Source organism: Globicephala melas, chromosome 11 (assembly GCF_963455315.2).
Source record: "Globicephala melas chromosome 11, mGloMel1.2, whole genome shotgun sequence".
NCBI lineage: Eukaryota > Metazoa > Chordata > Mammalia > Artiodactyla > Delphinidae > Globicephala > Globicephala melas.
In genome coordinates, this window is record NC_083324.2 from 93961107 (window position 1) to 93970215 (window position 9109).

The following is a 9109-nucleotide window of genomic DNA, read 5'->3' on the forward strand; positions in this document are numbered from 1 at the left end:
TAGATAGATATTGAAAGCTAGAATCAATTCTAAGTAGTTTTTATAAAAGTACTTACTACATTTAAAAGGTCAATTTTATTTAAATACTTTTTATTAAAATGTAATGTTGATTAATCATAATATCTATTTAAATAATTTTTATTTTACATTTTGGTTTTATAAATCATAACTTCCCTTCTTTTAATTTTGACAGATAATTTTATCTATTTTAGAAGAAAAATAAAATATATGAAAATAATTTTAATCTTTCAACTTAAACATTTATTTCAATTTGTTTTCCGATAAAAATATGCTGCTATTTTGCATACATTGCACATATTTCATTTTTAGTACATTTTAATCAATTTTTAATCCTTCAGCTTATTCCTGACCATAGAACAAATTATATAAAAGTTGTTACTGTAACAACATTATTAGTGTCTTTGCTGAAATGAAGCCAAAATAATATATAGAATACATATATAATAATGCATGAATTATATATGTCTTTATTGCTCATCCAAACATTACCAACCTAACTGTACGATACCAAGACATCCACAGTAATGGAATTTCATTTTCTTTCATATTTCTTTTGATATTTTAGATGATAATGTTTAGCCATGTAAAAACCATCACTTTGCACATCTTCTTTTATTTTGTCATCATGAATGTATATTTGTTAAGGTAGAAGGCTAGTATGGTCAATTCTCATTATTCATGGTAGTTTTTTTATTCTGTGAAGTCCCCTAGGACGCTGACTTAGTGAATACCAAACTATTGCCCTAGGGAAAATAGACGGTTAGGTTTCTGTGAGCCTCTGGTCACAACATTTTCATCAACCAATTGATACATAACCTTGCTTTATGTGTGTTTCTGTTGAAAGACACTTTATTTACTATATATTATTGAGTCATTAGCATTGAACTTACTATTGACACCCTTACAACTCATGCCTGAAAAAAGTTCATCAAACACACATAGTTGAGGCCCATCACAGCTTTCTTGCACTTAGAACAACAGACAGCACTTTAGCACTATGCTTGAAAGCCATTTTAAATAGTGAAATTATCAACAGAAAGCATAAAAATGTGAAAAACATGGCATTAAATAGACCATGAAAAGAACACTTGTTTACAGTATGAGAGCTGAAACAAGACGGCAGAGTGTCACCTTGTTCAAGCTCAGCTGGGAACGCGCACGTCAGGCAACTCAAATTTTTTGCCTCTCTGTGTGTGTCCATAAATGACTGTGAAAGCATTCTGAGCACTGATTTGGGGTTACAAATAAATTTTAAACAGTAGGCAAATTAGCAAGTACAAACTTTGTAAATAATGAGGATTGGACATATAATTTTGTGTAATAGTTTTTTGTGCTAGCTTGATTTAAGATTTTAAGTGTTTAGTCAATCTGTATATAAATTTCTGTTTGTACTCTTTGGCCCCATAAAAGTGAGGAATGGGACTGAATTAACAGAAAGTTCCTAGATAGGGAGTTACAAAACAAGAGAGGCGGTGGGGGAAGAAAGGACTCAATGTGTGGGTAAGTGGGGGGCACGTCCTGAGAAGATCCTGGTAAAACTCTTTATGTATTACTACTACATGATAACAAATGACTAAATCTCAGGATTCAGCAACTGGAACACAGCATTTGTTGCTGAAGCTACATATTTTGGTATGTTTGATAAATTCAGATGAATATCGTAGAGAGATAATTCATTTTAGCATAGAGTTTTTAAAAAGAGATTACTTTAAATGTTAACAAAAATCTGCTGCGGCCAATGCTCTAACAGAAAGAGTTTTAAAAGAACCAAAAATTCACTTTGTTGGTTTTTTCAACCGCATCATAAATTTCAATATTAATGAATAGGTCTCTTGACACCAGTAAAATAGGAAGGTGTTTTGTACTTAAAACAGGGAGACATATATTTGTTACTGCATTTCAGATAATTAGAAGCAGTTTTATGCCACGGGCTGAGACAAAATGATTCTGGATGCATGGAATGGACAGAAGAGATTAGGCAAAAATAACTAGAACCAGACAACTCTCTAGGAACGGTCTCCAAATCTGACCCCAGAGAACCCCAATTTCTCAGTTGATAGCAGTGAAGAAAGAGAGTTGCAAGTCAGCTAGCTGTTTAGATGCTAGAGGATGTCATAACCATGATAACCATGGATGAGTGTGTGAGTGTGTGTGTGTGTGTGTGTGTGTGTGTGTGTGTGAGAGAGAGAGAGAGAGAGAGAGAGAGAGAGAGACAGACAGACAGAGACAGAGACAGAGAGAGAGGGAGAAGATGGATAGTAAAGTCATCTATAGACCTTTTTTTGCTTTTGGTGTCTGTGCTTTTGGTGTCATATCCACGAAATCTTCTGCATATCAAAGGGAATAATCAACAGAGTGAAAAGTCTATCTACAAAACAGGAGAAAATATTTGCAAATCTTCAAATACCTGATAAGGAGTTAATACCCAGAATATATAAAGAACTCCCACTGCTCAAAAAACAACAACAAATCAACCTGATTAACAAATTGGCAAAGGACTTGAATAGATATTTCTCCAAAGAAGATATTCAAGTGGCCAACAGCATATAAAAAGATGTTCAGCATCACTAACCATTAGAGAAATGCAAATCAAAGCCACACTGATATCACCTCACAATCATCAGGAAGATTATATATATAAAAAAAGAAAATAACAAGTGTTGGTGAGGGTGTGGAGACATTAGGACGCTTGCGCACTGTTGGTGGGAAAGCAAAACGGTGCAGCCGCTATGGAAAACAGTGTGTTAGTTCCTCAAAAAATTAAACATAGAATTACCATATGACCCAAAATCCCACTTCTGGGTGTACACTTAAAAGAACTGAAAGCAGGATCTTGAAGAGATATTTCCATACCCATTTTCATTGCAGCATTTTCCACAACAGCCAAGAGGTGGAAACAACTTAAATGTCTATTGACAGATAAATGAATAAACAAAATGTGGTGTATAAATACTACGGAATACTATTCAGCCTTTAAAATGGAAGAAAATCCCATCATGTACTACATACTGGATGAACTTTGAGGACACGATGCTAAGTGAAATAAGGCAGGTTCAAAAAGACACTGGGGCTTCCCTGGTGGCACAGTGGTTGAGAGTCCACCTGCCGATGCAGGGGACACGGGTTTGTGCCCCGGTCCGGGAAGATCCCACATGCCGCGGAGAGGCTGGGCCCGTGCGTCCGGAGCGTGTGCTCCGCAATGGGAGAGGCCCCAACAGTGAGAGGCCCACGTACCGAAAAAAAAAACCCAAAAACAATTACACCAAAAAGACACTGATTCCATTTATATGAGGTATCTGAAGCAATTAAACTCATAAAAACAGAAAGTAGAATGAAGTTGCCAGGGTCTGCTGGGGGAGGGGAAGATGGAGGGTTGTTAAAAATAAAAGTAATTTTTTATTTTGTTATTAAAAATAAGAGTTTTATATAAAAAAGATACAAGTCATCTGTAAATGACTAGGTAGTATTGGCCCCCCTTCCATCCTAATCTTTATGAAATAAAATACATCCAGAAATCTCCTTGACCCTTAGACAAATTTTCCTTACATGAGGGAAGAAACAGTTTCAGTCAATATAATAAAAACTGAGTCATTGTTTACTGGGGATGGTCAAAAACAGGCTAAAAGGTCAGTTGGTAGGAAACTTTTATGAAGGATTTAGTCACGAATGGATGATGGGAATCTGCGATCTTTAGATCAGCATCATCATCTATAATCATTCCGACTTTAAGTTTTTTCCTTCATGTTTTGGTGTAGTATTCAGAAATTATCTTCATACTAACTTATTGTTCATAATGACATCAAAGCAATGCCAATTTATTTAAAAGAAATTTAAAATTGCTATACAATCTTAGTCTGCAATGTCTTACTACCAACATAATACTGTTTTCTTCAGAGAGAACATCCAAGTACTTAGTTAGGTCCCTGTTATTTGGGAAAAAAAATCTTTTGGCCACGACACACAGTTTGTGAGATCTTAGTCCCCCCACCAGGGATTGAGCCCAGGCTCTGGGCAGTGGACGCACGGAATCCTAACCACTGGACCACCAGGGAATTCCCTCTGGAGAAATTTTAAAGCAATACCAGTAATTAGAATTCTTGGCTTTCTTCAAAATAGTGACATTAAGATAATCTAAAGTAACTCTCACTCTTGGAATAAATTTCATGAAGCTAATTTCTATGTGTCAGGAAAATATAATCCTAAGAAAGAATGAGGAAAAGTTCATTCAACTGGCTCTGCTTAGGAATCTAATGGCTCAGGTGGTCATGGTTAGTTCTTTACTATTTCCCTCATCCTTGGCAATATTAGTTATCTATTGCTGCACAACAAATTACCCCAGAACTTTGTGGCTTAAAACAACATTATTAATTCACAGTTTCTGTGGGCCAGGAAATCCTGGTCCATAGCTTAGCTGGGTTTTCTGCTTCAGGCTGCAGTCAAGGGGCAGCTGGGGTTGTTGTCAACTCAAGTCTTGACCGGGTAGGATTTGCTCTCAAGATCACTTACGTGATTGTTGGAAGGATTCAGTTCCTTGCTGGCTGTTGGATAGAGATGCCCTCAGTTCTTGATATGTGGGTCTCTCCATTAGGGCAGCTCACATGGGAGCTGGAACTATCAGAGCCTGAAAGAGAAAGCCAGGAGATGGAAGTCATAGTTTTTTACACTTAATCTTGGAAGTGCAACCCATCACTCTTGCTTTATTCAATTCATTAGAAGCAAGTCACTAGGTCCAGCCCACAGTCAAGGGGAAGGGATTATACAGGGCATGAGTACAACTGGGAATCATTTTATAGACACCTACCACACCAGCTTTTACACAGACGTGTTTTACTTGGGCTTACATTTCTATCTGATCTCTAAAGAAGGTAAAAGACTTGTACGAGGTAAGTGGAGAATCAAAGGTATATCCATGGAAATGGGCTACAGACCCAATGCATGCTGAGAAAGGAGAGCTTGTGGGATTCAGGAGTTACTGGAATTCTAGCCATTGAAAAAATACGGTCCCATGGAGAAGCGTTCTCAAGGCCTAGAGAAGAGACATGTTGTTGGAAGGGATATATTAATGGTTTTTAAATGTCTTAAATGATATCATACAGAAGAGAAACTATATTTTTGTTTTCTGATTCCTGGAAATACAAACAGGACCAATGGGTGGAAATTACTAAGAGGCAAATTTCCAAACTTTGTAAGGAAGTATTTTCTGGCCAGTGGAGCTGTTGGTCAGTGGAACGGGTATCCCAAAAGTGGGATGCCTGACTGCAACAGATTTGTTCAGCTGGAGGCTGGGTAGCTGAAGATAGAGTTGGGGGTAGAGGTGAAATTTGGAAGCCTATTCCTGCTGTCACTCTCTCTGGGCCTCAGCTTTCCTACCAGGGGAGCTACCCACACAAGGGAAAACCACCAGAGGAAAGGAGGGATTGATTTGTTAATGGCTGAGCAAGGACACCATCATGCTCTAGGCAGAGTTGCTTTGACAAGTAATCTTAGACCATGAGGCATACAGTAAATGAAGCGGTCAGCTTTCCCTTCTCTTTTCCCCAGTAGATGACTGAGACTGTAGGGCAGGTGCAAAGCATTTAATTAACCAGCCCCACAAAGACCAGAATCGAGAGCACTTCTCTGGAGGCCAGAACCGGTAGGTCTACACATTGAAATGAGGGAAATATAGATCTACCTTATTCTTAACTGTTGCTGCTTAGTGTTCTGGTGTGTGGACGTTTAATCAATCTACAATTGATGAAAGTGCTTTTAAAATATTGAAACAGAATGAAGTAATATTTGCATATAGAAATAAAGCAAATTACAAAAGTGATCCAAAGGGAAATTCCAGATCTTTCATATGAATTTATTTATTGATCTTACTAGGTAATTAGGTAATATATTTACATAGTTCAAAAGGCATAATTTTGAGTAGTGTCACTCTTACCCCTGTACCTTTTACCCGGGCTCTATAGATAGCTATGTTTCATTGTGGTGAATATATGTAACATGGATTTACCATCCTAAGTGTGCAGTTCTGTGGCATTAAGCACATACACGTTGTTTTCAGTAGTGTCACTCTTAGCCCTGCATCTTTTACCCGGGCTCTATAGGTAGCTATGTTTTATCATGGTGAATATATGTAACACGAATTTACCATTCTAAGCGTGCAGGTCTGTGGCATTAAGCATATTCACGCTGTTTTGCGACCATCAGCACCATGTATCTCCAGAACTCTTTCATCACCTCAAACTGAAACTATTCATTAAACCATGAGTCCCCACCCCGCCCCCCGCCCTCAGGCCCTAGCAACTTTCTCAGTCCCTATTCTGCTTTGTGTCTCAATGAGTTTTTGACTATTTTAGGAACCTCATCAAAGTGGACATGGAATCATGTCCCTTTGTGTCTGGCTTATTTCAGTTAGCATAATATTTTTAAGGTTCATTCAGGTTGCAGCTGTGTCAGAATTTCATTCCTTTTTAAGACTGAATAAATTTCTACTGTGAGAATATACCACATTTTATTTACCCATTTATCCATCAGTGGACTCTGGGTTGTTTCCACCTTTTGGCTACTGTGAATAAGGTTGCTGTGAGCACTGGTGCACAAATAACTGTTCGAGATCCTGCTTTTAATTCTTTAGGGTGTACGCCCAGAAGTGGAATTGCTAGGTTATATGGTAATTCTATGCTGAATTTATCCTCCTCACTGGCAATAAAAGAGTTTCTGTCATTTCACATAGTTACCACGGATTTCAGATTTTTGCTAATCTGCTAGATGAAAACTGATAACTCAGTATTGTTGGAATTTGCATTTCCCTTATTACTAGTGAGGCTAAGCAACGGTTCATGTTTAAAGGTTTTTTATTTTTCTGCAAACTTCCTATTGATATCCTCTGGCCATTTTTCTACTGATTACTGGCTGTTTCCTTACAGCCATCTAGGAACTCCTTATATACGTGGGAGATTAGCTGTTTGTGAAATGATTTAGAAATGTTTGTCTCAGTTTGTCATTTGTCTTGTGACTTTGCTTACCATTTTTTACACTGAAAAAATACTGACTATTTTTAGAGTTGAAATTGTTTATCTTTTTTTTGGTGCCTGTATTTTGAGTCACAGTTAGAAAGGGCTTCTGAGTTCCAAGGTTATAAAGGATACTGTCTATATTTTCTTTTAGTACTTTAATGGATGATTCTTCTTTTTAACCTTTCACTTCTAGACCCCCTTTTTGGAGTTATCTGGAAAACAGTGAAAGATACAGATTCTCTGTATCATTTCAGATGGCTACTGAGTTGTCCCCAAAACATTTGTTAAAAAGTCCTCCCTTACTCCATCCATTTGAAATATCATCTTTACCGTGTACTAATTTTAGGATGCATTTTGGACTATGTATGAGTCTCTGTTCTTTTCATTTTGTCATTCCGTATTCACACCAGACCACCACACTGTTTTAATTATTGAAGTTTTATACGGTACTTTAATACTTAGCATGAACAATAACTGCTCTTCTTTATCAGAATTTTTCTGGCCGGATGTCATTTTTATTTGTATCATTTTATATCTGTAAATTAACTTTGGTGGAATTGACATCATGATGTTGAGTCTTCTAACTTAACACATTAAGTCTTTGTTTTCACTTTTGTATCCATCAGGAATTATTTAAAAATTTCCTCATAAAGATTATACATGTTTATAGTTAAGTTTCTTGGTAATTTGACTTCTGTTATTTTTATAAATATTTATACTTTACATTTTGTCATTTTTATATTTTATTAAGGCAATTTATTTCTGATATTTTCTACTAACTTACTGAGCTAATTTATTGTTTGCAATAGTTTTTTTTTTCTTAGAAGATTCTCTGGGGTTTTACAATTAGATAAACATGAGATCTACAAATACTGATAGTTCTTAGACCTCCTTTCCTATTTACACCTCTAATAAATTTGTCATATCAAATTGCACTGTTTAATGCCTCCAGGAAAATATTAACAGTAATAGTTAAAGGGGATCTGTATCAAGTTCTGTAATTCTATATTTCTTGAATTACCTATTTCAGACAGTATCTATTGATTTCTATCATAAAAAATTAAGACTTTTGCTTAAACACACTATCTTGCTTCAATGTACTGTTTCATGACTATCTTTTGATTAGTCATGTTATCTTTTATTGCCAAATAGTAACCTTTAATTAAGTCTTACATACTTTGTTAGATATTTATTCTAAAAGAGCAAGTATTATGAGTATATAAATGCTATGCTATAAATGCTATAAATAGCATTTATAGCTACTATAAATGCTACTATATATAAAATAGCATTTATAGCTACTATAAATGCTATTATATAAATGCTAATAAATGTGTCACTAATTTTTGCTGCTCCAAAGAGAATGTCCAATTAACAACGACTTGATTCTTTTCAAATTTGCCTTCAGCCTCGTTCAACCTCTTCTAGGTCACACTTCATTGTTATTCTGTCTTATGGCTCATGTTATTCTCTTTTGAAAATTCCTTGATGTCTGAAGTAACCCCTCAGATAATATTTTCATATGGGATGTACGAGTAGTGTATTTTTTGTGTCATTGCATAATAGGAAATGTTTCTATTTTATCCTTGTGCTTTACTGATCATTTGGCTGGGTATATAATTCAAGGACCACAGTCAATTTCCATCAGAACTTTGAATGCTTTGCCACCTTGCCTTTTAGAGTTTCCTGTTGCTACTGTAAAATCTGATACCAATTTGATTTTCATCCCTTGGCATGTGGCCAGTTTTTCTTCCTCTCTTGGGAAGTTTTTAGACTTTTCTATTAGTTCTTTGGAATCCTGACATCGTTCATCAATTTGGATCCAGGTGTGGTTTTTGTTGTTGTTGTTCATCCACCTATTTAACCCTCAGCAGATAGTTTTGATATGAAGACTTCTAAATTTTTTCAACTCACAACAACTGTGTAAAGTATGATTATTATTCCCAATTTACAAATAAAGTTTAGAGAGATAAACCGATCTGTCCCAGGTCACTGCCTGGTTTCTCTACTGCGTTATACTCATAGTGACTTAAAATATACCTGAATGCCATACTTGAGATTACTCTTGGCACAAAGTATAAAAC